The sequence below is a fragment of the Bubalus kerabau genome, chromosome 17, assembly GCF_029407905.1.
Source record: "Bubalus kerabau isolate K-KA32 ecotype Philippines breed swamp buffalo chromosome 17, PCC_UOA_SB_1v2, whole genome shotgun sequence".
Taxonomy (NCBI): Eukaryota; Metazoa; Chordata; class Mammalia; order Artiodactyla; family Bovidae; genus Bubalus; species Bubalus kerabau.
The window spans coordinates 32,348,319-32,359,671 of NC_073640.1; the positions used below are offsets into that span (position 1 = coordinate 32,348,319).

At 37.0% G+C, this 11,353-nt stretch overlaps 1 non-coding gene across 1 annotated transcript; it reads left to right on the top strand.

Annotated features, from left to right (window-relative positions):
• Nucleotides 1–5,750: 5,750 nt before the first annotated feature.
• Nucleotides 5,751–5,821, top strand: TRNAA-AGC (transfer RNA alanine (anticodon AGC)). Its single transcript has one exon. It is a non-coding gene; the product is annotated as a tRNA-Ala (tRNA).
• The last annotated feature ends 5,532 nt before the right edge of the window (nt 5,822–11,353 follow it).

Sequence of the window (11,353 nt, forward strand, 5' to 3'; positions counted from 1 at the left end):
TCAAACAGAAGAAGAATCAGTGAACTTGAAGATAGAATAATTAGAATTATTGTTTGAGGAACATAAAGAAAAAGTACTGAGGAAAAACAAACAGAGCCTAAGAGATCTAAGGGACATCATCAGGAGTAGCAACATGAGAGCAGCAAGAAAGAAGCAAATTGTCACACACAGAAAAGGATCCTCAGTAAGAATATCAGCATATTTTTCATCAGAAACTTTGAAAGGCAGAAGACAATGAGTCAATGTATTCAAAGTCCTAAAAGGGGGCAGGGGGAATTCAGCCAAAAATTCCACATCCAGTAAAACTGTCTTTCAAAAGTAAGGGAGATATTAAGACATTTGCAGATAAACAAAAGCTGAGGGAGTTTATGACCATTCTACCTGCCTTGAGAGAAACACTCAAGGAATCCTTCAAGGAAAGGTGAAAGTACATTAGATAGTAAATTGAAGCTGTATGGGAAAGTAAAGATTTCAGTAAAGATAAGTACATGGGCAATTAGAGAAGGAAATATTATTATAACACTGCTTTGTAACTTCACTTTTTGTTCCCTACCTGATTTCAGAGACTAATGACTTTAAAGAAAAAAGAAAGAAAGAAGATTGTTAGTGTAAAAGCTAATATTATTGTAACTTTGCTTTGTAATTCCAAATCTTATTTTCTGCATAAGACTAATGCATTTAAAAGATTATCAGTTTATGTTGTTGCACACACAATCTATAAAAGTATAACTCTGTGACATCAACACTGAAAGAGGTGGCAGTGGAGCTATAAAGGAGCTCCTTTCTTGTTTCAGAAAGACTGTCTTCTACCTCTGAACTTTAGAATTATTTGAAAATAAGTTTTTATAGAAATTCGAAAACCTAGATCCCAAGATTTCTGATATGTGTTGCATGAATAATAATGTCTCTTATTGACTATGAAGTGTGGATTTGTAAATTGTTAGCAAATTATCCTCATTTTTAATACTATCCACAATGTCTCATACCTTTCAGATTAATGTCTCCTTTTCTTTTCTTTTTTTTTTTTTTAATTTTTTTTTAATTTTATTTTATTTTTAAACTTAACATAACTGTATTAGATTTGCCAAATATCAAAATGAATCCGCCACAGGTATACATGTGTTCCCCATCCTTTCTCTTTATGAATATAAGCAGCCCAGAGTTCTAATCATTAATGCCTATAGTTTTTCCAGGGGGTTTGAACTCAAGTGCCCAACTTTGGGTGTAGTGACAAGCCATATGGTGTGAGAAAGATGCAAATTGTTATCTCATGATAGCTTTAATAGATTCCTCATCACCACAGAAGAATAATTTGATTTATTCAATAGTCACAGATCAATGTTTCAAAATTTTCTTTAAAGTGGATGAGAGTCATTTGCAAATAAAATAATCTAGTGACTATTACAGCCATTTTTTACAGGAAGCATGTTACTAAAATGTCTGCTTCTTTTTTCCACTGTGCCTGCTTTCTGTCACATATGCCACTGGTTTACCCTCTAGCCCACCCATCACATTCCTATTCAGAAGGCAAACTGCACTCGTGACTTCACTTGGAAGTAGCTCCAGATGTTCCATTTGCTTCTGGGCAAGAATGTATTAACATTTTAAGTGCTAGGTAGTGGAAATGTTCAAATATCATCTGTAGTGTCTGATTTGTAGCAAGACTACTTAATGGATATTCTATACTTAGGATGAATTGCAAAATGATAAGGCATAAGAAGGAAACAGACTGACAAAATTTCGCAAGCTAAGAATTTTTGTCAGCTTGAGGACACCACTGATGTTGTTTTTCCAAGTCTTGCATATTGTATTGGTTGTAACTCCCAGAAAGCATCATGTAATGATTGCCTTTTTGAGTTCACCAGAGTGTAGCCACATCCACTAGAATGGTGAACTTCACATCTAGCCAAGAATTGCTAGACTACTCTTGACTTTGTAGTGATTTGAGTGCTCAACTCTGATGGTATTATATTGAGTTAACTGTCCAATTAATATCTTGTTTCATGAACTGTCTGTTAAGCTTAATAGCTGAGAATCCAAAGTGACTTATAAGAATGTATAAGAATCTTATAAGAATGTATGAAACTTTAGAGAAGATTCAATTAATGTTAGGTTATATATACACAGTCTCTGCAACTTTCAAATTATGAAAAACAAACCAAAATATTTTTCTTGTGTACTTTTATATGATCACTATGTCCATTTTTTTAAAACTTTAATTCATTATACATTTTCTGATCTATCCACTGAACTAAGGATTTGAAATCTACACCTTACATCATGATATTTTCCTTCCTGGAAGTAAAATGATTCCCCAATAAAGGCAAAAAAAAAAAAAAAAAAAGCATGGGAAAATATTGTGATGGCTGCTGCTCTGAAATTTTAAGAAGAGAACGTTTGACTATGTGAAACCTGTTGCATGAATTACGGAAATCACTGCAGCTATGGATGTATATGTGTGTGTATTGGCAACATGGGAAGTGGCATTTGAAACTTCCTGACCCACCTCCTTCATGTGCCTACAGCGTAAGTCCTCCCTCATGTCCAGTCTTGTAGGAAAATTGAATAAATGGGTTCCTTCCCTTCTCTGTTTATGCTGGTTTCAGTAACAAGGTCTCTGCTTTAATCTATGAGAAACTCCTGTCTTTCATAGCATCCCACAGCTACTCAAGGTGGATAATAGTTTTCTAGTTCCAGATCTAGCTAACTTTTTATATTATCATCACCACTTTCAGATTTGGAGAAGCATAATTTTATTACCTATTTACAAATATTTAAGAGTGCTTTTAAGTGCATCAATATTATTTACATGTGCATAAAACTGTTTGAGTCCCTTGGACTGCAAGGAGATCCAACCAGTGCATCCTAAAGATCAGTCCTGAGTGTTCATTGGAAGGACTGATGTTGAAGCTGAAGCTCCAATACTTTGGCCACCTGATGCAAAGAGCTGACTCATTTGAAAAGACCCTCATGCTGGGAAAGATTGAATGCAGGAGGAGAAGGGGATGACAGAAGATGAGATGGTTGGATGGCATCACTGACTCAATGGACATGAGTTTGGGTAAAATCTGAGAGTTGGTGATGGACAGGGAGGCCTGGCGTGCTGTGGTTCATGGGGTCGCAACGAATTGGACATGACTGAGCAACTTCACTTTCATTTTTCACTTTAATGCATTGGAAAAGGAAATGGCAACCCACTCCAGTGTTCTTGCCTGGAGAATCCCAGGGACAAGGGAGCCTGGTGGGCTGCCGTCTATGGAGTTGCACAGAGTCGGACACGACTGAAGTGACTGAGCAGCAGCAGCAGCTTTAAATTAAACTGGAGGAATGGCAGGAAAATGAGTGATTGAAAGTGATAAGCATTTGCCGTCACAAATCTGAAATAAAGACTAGTGGCCACTTACTATCCTGAATCAGTTGTAGAAATGCTAGTTCAGTGATGCTTTCCAATTGGTGCTCTTATTGGGACCATATTGAAATAAACTATTATTTTTAAAAATTAAAGATAAAATTTAGTTACTAAAGAGAATATACATAGTGAGACTGAAATAACTTTATTATTAGATCAAACAATTCCATATTTGTACTGAAAGGGTCAGAACCTGAATAATTAAAAATTGCTAAAACAAAACAAAAAAAGGAGTTCCCTGGTGGTCTAGTGGTTAGACTTCCAGGCTTTTGCTGCCATAACCCAAGTTCAGTTCCTGGTCAGGAAACTGAAATCCCATAAGCTTTGTAGCATGACCCAAATAAATAAGTTAATTAAAAAATTTAAAAATTACATAAAATTCTTTCTTTACATTAAATAGTAAGACATCTTCCTATTCTCTTCCACCTAATAATTGATCAGAATCATCACAAGTTTGGGGCTTCCCTGGTGGCTCAGGCAGTAAAGAATCTGCCTGCAATGCAGGAGACCTGACTTTGATTCCTGGGTTGGAAAGATTCTCTGGCAAAGGGACTAACCACCCACTCCAGTATTCTTGCCTGGAAAATTCCATGGACAGAGGGGCCGGGCAGGCAACAGTCCATAGGGTTGCAAAGAGTTGGACATGACTGAATGACTTAACGCTTTCCCTTTCACCACAATATTGCAAAAAAAAAAAAAAAAAAAAAAAACCACAAAAGCAAAACTAGTTTGTTTCACCTTTTTCTACTTGTTCTCCCATCTCTATTTGTAGGCAGTACATGGATTATGCACTTGAAAATGCAGATATAAACAAAGTTGACATTCAGAAATATTTGCTAGCCCATGATTTCTTTCCCTTTAGAGTTTGAGTTATGCATAACTAGTTATAATACAATGTGATATATAAATATACATGAGGTAATATATACAGTACACTTTAAAAATCCATGGAATATATTCTTATGAAATAAAAACATTTTGTACTTTATATAGAGAGAGGTATTAGACAGATGAGCATATATTCTAAATGTAGAGACAGAGACAAGTCATGAACAAACAAGGACTGAATAATTAAAAGTCATGTTGAAGAAATGGAGTGCAGAAACTATGGCTAGATTCAAGGACCATTTTTAGAGATAAGGTTGTAGATGGAAGTTGAAGGCAGATCTTTGGAGGTTTTGAATACCAGGTAGATTGGACCATAATTGTGCTGGAAAGAGAATAGACACTGAGGAGTCACAAAGGAAGGAATGACATGATTTTACCTGTACTCCTAGAAAATCAATTTGGGAAGAATTACCTGAAGGGGACTTGAGGCAGAGAAGCTGTTAGAAGTCAATGCCCCTGCCTAAGTTCCAGGCAATGAAAGCCCAAACCAAGGCAAAGACAATGAAAACTGAGAGAAAGAGGCCATTTCAAAAGACATTGTAGGAGTATAATTGGCTGGATATTGGAACTAATGCTCTATCCTGGGAGAGAAAGAAATTGAAGATGGCTCTTAGATTTTTGAACATGTATGATAGAGCGATAGTACAGTTAACAGATAAGAAAATAGCTAAATAATAGTTTTCAATATATGGATCAACTCCAGTAATAAGGTAGTATGTTTCTGAACCACTCTGATGAGGAGTGTATGTTCAAATCTGAAGTCTTTGGAAAAGAGCCGCATGGTGGATTAGTTTTGTCTGACAGAGACATACACATGGATGTCAGATATTTTCCATTCTCATATAGGGGAAAAAAAAGGGAGAGAGGTTCACTACTGTATTTGACTTATTTTGTGGAATATTCTAAAGATTGTTGCCAACAGATCTTTTTTTTTTCTTGTAATGTTTTTGTTATATTTTAATGGAATACAGGAACAGAGGTATTAAAAATCTTAATATCCTCACTTGGACAAAATAAGGTTGATAATTAGGGCAGAGAAGACAATGCATGCTCTTTGGGTGAAGCAAAGTCTACATATGTGAATCCAGTGATTCACCATGTTGACTTGGCTACATGAATCACATTTGCATTTTATGGGACAAGAAGACTTACCTAAGAAGATAATATGATAATAGCTAGCACTTACATGTAAAAGAATAGGAAATATTCTCTGGCAAATGTATTCTTTATTTATCCAATGAATGCTCACAATAGCTAACACAATAATGTGAGCTTAGTAATAGTACCAACCCCATTTTGTAGGTGAGAAAACTGAGGCAAGAGTTGTTAAATTGTTTGCCAAATCTCATACAACTAGGAAGTTGTGAAAGCAGAATTTAAATTAAGGTAGTCTGACTCCAAAGCCCATATTCTTAGCCACTAAACTATACAGTTTGTATTGTAGATGGAGCCTGGGGGTGTGGCTCAGTGGTAGAGTGCATGCTTAGCATGTATGAGACCCTGGGTTCAATCCCAGTACTCCCATCTTCATATTTGAGCTTCCCCCATCTTCATATTCACTTCCATTGGCTAATGGTAAAGAATTCGCCTGCCATGCGGGAGACCCAGGTTGGATCCCTGAGATGGGAAGTTCCCCTGGAGATGGAAATGGCAACCTACTCCAGTATTCTTGCCTGGAGAATTTCACGGACAGAGGAGGCTGGTGGACTCCATGGGGTCCATGGGGTTGCAAAGAGTCGGATGTGACTGAGCGACTAACACACATTGTAGATGGAAGCATTCTCTATGCAAAGGGAAAGCGGACTTTTTAAAGAAACACCAGTAGGACATGGAGTTGTTATTAGGAAACCTAAGGGAATATCGAATATCAGTGCTTGGCAAGAAATAGAAATAAATGAAGCAGGCTGGAAGCAAAGGGGAATTAAATCATGCATTTCCTGTCTGAGGAGACTAGTTACACCTGAAAGTCAGTGACGCTGACCAACTGCTGACAGTACTCATTCATCTTAGTGAAACACCAGAAATCCAGAACATCATGGGCAGTCCCTTTAATTTTCAGTATTGGGACCAAATAAATTTGTTTAAAGATGGGATGGGGCCAAAGCACAAAAACAAAAGCAGAAACCAAAACAAAAACATAGAGTGTGATAAATCTGGGCCACAATTTTTTTTTTAATTTTTTTTTTTTTTAATTTTTTTGCTGGGTCTTGGTTGCTGCACACAGGCTTTCTCTGATTGCAGTGAGCCAGGGCTACTCCTCGTTGCCGTGTGCAGGCTTCTCATTGCAGTGGCTTCTCTTGTTATGGAGCATGGGCTCAGTAGTTGTGGCACACAGGCTTAGTTGCCTGATGGCATTAGAATCTTCCAGGTGTCCCATGTCCTCTGCATTATATGGCAGGCGGATTCTTAATTGAATCACCAAGGAACTCCCCACAGACTTTTCTAAATGAGCAACTTTTCCTCTAGGCATGGAGCTGCTGATTAGTTCAAAGGACATTTGAGCCAAATGGCACCTGTGTCAGACATCCAGGCTTGGTTAAAGTCTGAGTGTGTTTGCTTCTTATTCACACCATAGAACCAGATATGAGGGACTTGAGATTTAGTCAGTCATCAGAATTAGTTGTAGGACCCTGGGGAAAATGCCTTTCACTCTGTCAGCCTTTGATCATTAGTGAAGTTTTGGGAGGAGGAGAAGATGTTTGAAAATATCATAAAATCCTTGAGGCTTTTCCAGTCTAATACTTCCCCTCCTTTCTCTTAATTTATTTCAGTTTCTCCATTCTTCTATTTTTATTTTAGATGAGATTGTAAGTGTTTACGACTTCTTTAAAACACCATATTATCTGTGAGTATAGACCCAGGAGAAGAGTAAAAAGGCCTACATTTGTAGCCTTTTCTTTTCAGCAAATGGAGAGTTTGGATTTTCCAAATCTTTAATATTTCTTAGATCCTGGCTATGTTGAATAGTGGCTGAATTCACAAAGAGATTATGCTTAAATGATTTTAGAGCTCCTGGCAACTTGCTCCTCTAATCTTGCTTTTGAGTATTCATCAAAGCCTTTGAACATTTATGATGATCATAGATGTTAGAGGACATGAAGGCTTCTTGGATCTATTAATTATACTCCTAAAAAGGGCCCATCCTCAGGAATTTTTGTTAGGACCTGATAATCCAATGGTGGGGAAAATAATAAAACAATAAATAAAATAAATAAGCACATGAGTGCTCTGGGTTTTAGAAAATACATTCAATGAATGGACCAAAATTCATAGAAAGGAATATTGGACCCAATATTTCACTAAGAGATGTCACTTCTGCTTTGTGTGAAAGTGTGTACAGTAAGGGATCCTTTGGGGGTTTCTATCAGCATGTATTAGAGCTCTCTAAAACCCTAGATATCTTTATAGATAGTATATTAAATTTTGTGCAACCAAAATTTGAAATGCAAGAAAAAATATCAGATGATATTTTTTAACCAGGCTTGGTTAAAGATACAGAGAACTTCTATATTAGTCAAATCTAGTTTTGTATCAAAACTACAAAAACTTGCTGAAGCTTGCTCGATTATATATGTGAGTTCTCACATATATAGTGGTTTCAGTGTTTTTTTATAGCTTTAGGAACAGAGGTACAGTCTGACTTTACAAAAACCAGAACCTGAGCCTCTCTATTCCTCTTCCTCTTCCTCTTCTAAGGACTCGTTTTTCTCATACATGATTCTGCACTATTGCAGAACACTCCTTATTCATTGATGATCTGGCTTCTCTAAGCTCACATGCTTCACCACATAAACCCAGTGAAGCAGACAAGCTTTGGATTATTTCAACAGTTTTATTTTTTTTTTCTCTTCAGATTCTGATCCTGGGAAATTTTGTGTAAAGTTCAGTTTTAATTCTTAAAACCAAGAATGAGATTTTCTTTACCTCCTCAATTTTCACATATGAAAATGATGGGAGGTAGTGGGCATTTGGAAGTGATCTTTCAGCTCCAAGAATTCTTTGTTTTTAATATCCCAAATAACAATATTTGAAATAAATCTATGTCAAATGTAGTTGCTTATTTCTAGTTTTAAAGACAGTTTATAGAGTTTTTTTCTGCATTATGATATGATCTGTTTATTTTTATTCTTTGCTCAGTCGTGTCCGACTCTTTGAGACCCCATAGACTGTAGCCCACCAGGCTTCTCTGTCCATGGGATTTTCCAGGTGAGAATACTGGAGTGGGTTGCTATTTCCTTTTCCAGGTTTGCCATTTCCTTCTCCAAGGGATCTTCCTGACCCAGGAATCAAACTGGGGTCTCCTGCATTGCAGGCAAATTCTTTACTAGGTGAGCTACCAGGAAAGCCCCCTTTCTTATTGTTATAACATAGTAAAATGTACATACACATATACATGTATATGTGTGTATGTGTGTGTGTATATATATAAATATATATGCCCATGTGCATATGCATGTATTTATTTTTAAATTAAAATACTTTTTTGAACTTTTTAGTGGAAACCCAACATTCCTTATGGGAAATGAAACATTGGAAGGAAAGTAGCCTGAGAGAGTTACCTAAAACAATTTCATCCATTCCTTTATATATCACCATTGTGTTAATTCAAAATAGCTACAGATTATCTAGAAAAGAGGTATACTGAAGGACTAATCACAGAAAGAATAGTATTGTATTATTAGTCGCTCAGTCATGTCCGACTCTTTGAGACCCCACAGACTGTAGCCCACCAGGCTCCTCTGTCCATAGGATTCTCCAGGCAAGAATACTGGAGTGGGTTGCCATTCCCTTCTGCAAAGGATGTTCACAACCCAGGGATCAAACCCTGGTCTCCTGCATTGCAGACAGATTCTTTACCATCTGAGCTACAGGGAAGTCCCCACAGAATGAATAGGTCTCTGTAAATATCTCTGTCAGTTATATGAGACACATCATGAATAGGTGAAGAGATAGCTCAGAGCCCTGGGGGAGATTAACATCCTGTGTTTAGAATCAAGCACTTTCCCATACTAGACCCACATTTTTACAAGTAACTTTTCTAGATCTACATTTTTCTATTTCAAAAAAAAAAGTGATTAGAAAGATTAGCTCTGGTGGAATTTCAAGTTCAAAGAAATCCGTGATTCTTTGTTTAACAATATTGCCTTCCACCATATTCTAACATGAAACTTCTTCTCTTTGGGTCTACGTATTCTTCTCAAGTCTTCCCTGGTGGCTCAGCGGTAAAGAATCCCCTGTCAATGCAGGAGACATGGGGTTGATCCCTGGGTCAGGAAGATCCCCTGGAGAAGGAAATGGCAACCCACTCCAGGATTCTTGCCTGGAAAATCCCACGGACAGAGGAGCCTGGTGGGCTACAGTCCATGCAGTCGCAAAGAGTCGGACACAACTCAGTGACTAAACAGCAGCAGCAGTATCATATATTTGTCTTTGTCTGTCTGTCTTACTTCACTCAGTATGATAATATCTAGCCTTTTCTGACCTTGCTCTGTGACTCTGAAAGCTAGCCTGTATAGAATATCATTTGGGCTCCCTTGCTCTTGAATTTTAGTTGTATTTGGCCTATGGAAATTGGACAATGAAAAAAGAAGGAACGTAGACTCCTTTCCTGTTGAGCTGCACTTTGATAATACCTTTCTCTGCCCAAAGCCACAACTCCTGACTGACAGCTCTCTCACCAAGCTTTAAATATAGGATATTGTGAATATATACATGAAACAAATCTTATTTAAAACTATAGGTAAATATATAAATTAATCTGTACCTTACAGAAACCTGGTGCCTTAAAAAAGATTGAAAATGATTTAACAAAGCATCTGCTTTTTTCCAGGATGATGGCCAATACTCATATTTATCACGTGATTTCAAGAATTACTTGTTTCTTGTGCTTGTCTGTGCTTCTTAGTTTTAAACCTTGGTCAGAGCTGACAAAATATACTGACTTGGTAAGGATGTAGGAAAACAGTGAATTTGTACAATCTCTTATGAGGTCAGGTTGGCAGTATCCAAAATAAAAATGCACATTATATGTGTTACGAGCAAAAACAATGTTGAATGAAGTCTGCAGATGTATATACATGGGCAATGTACATTTACACATACTTGTAAGTAAAAGAAGATTTTCATCACATTGTTGATAAGAGCTTAAGGCTGAAAATAAGCTAAATATCCATCACTAGGGGCATGGTTACATTAGAATACATTCCATTTATTAAAAAAAAAATAATCTGTGTAAAAAGGACAAAAATCAAGTTTTCTATGCATGGAAAAGACATATAAAGCATAATGGTTACATCTAGAAAGAAATATTGGTGTTCTATTTTGGGAAATAGACTCTTCATTGAATACACTTTTGAACTCCTTTTAATGTTTATTTTGTGCACATTTTATTTTCAGTATTTTAAAAGCTTCTTAAAATCCACTGAAATAAACTAGAAACAATTTATAAGTAAAAGGCATATTATTCACTGTGACTATTAAATGCAGAGTTTGATATGAAGATGTTGGGTACTGTTAGCTAAGCTGTTGTGATTAACAGTGAATTCTGTTCAGCAGTCATGCAGTCACATAGCAATTTGAAACTGCACAGAGGCATGAATTTGACTCAAAGTGACATCGTATTATATACCTTTCAAGTTAGTCCTGGGCTTCCCAGGTGGCACAGCGGTAAAGAATCCACCTGCCAATGCAGGAGACGTGAGTTCGATCCCTGGGTTGGGAAGATCTCCTGGAGGAGGATACAGCAATCCACTCTAGTGCTCTTGCCTGGAGAGTCCCACAGACAGAGGAGCCTGGTGGGCTGCAGTCCATGGGGTAGCAAAGAGTCAGACACGACTGAGTGACCTCACACAGCACAGCATGTTTTAATTTAAGTAAACACTTATTGAGGCACTCAAGATAGGTACACTACATACTTCTTTTTTTTTATAGGAATTTTTTAATAATGTAAAAAATAATTTTATTTATTTATTATTGGCCGTCCTAGATCTTTATCGCAGTGTGGGTTTTCCTCTAGCTGCTGTGAGCAAGGGCTACTCTCTAGTTGAGGTGCGAGGG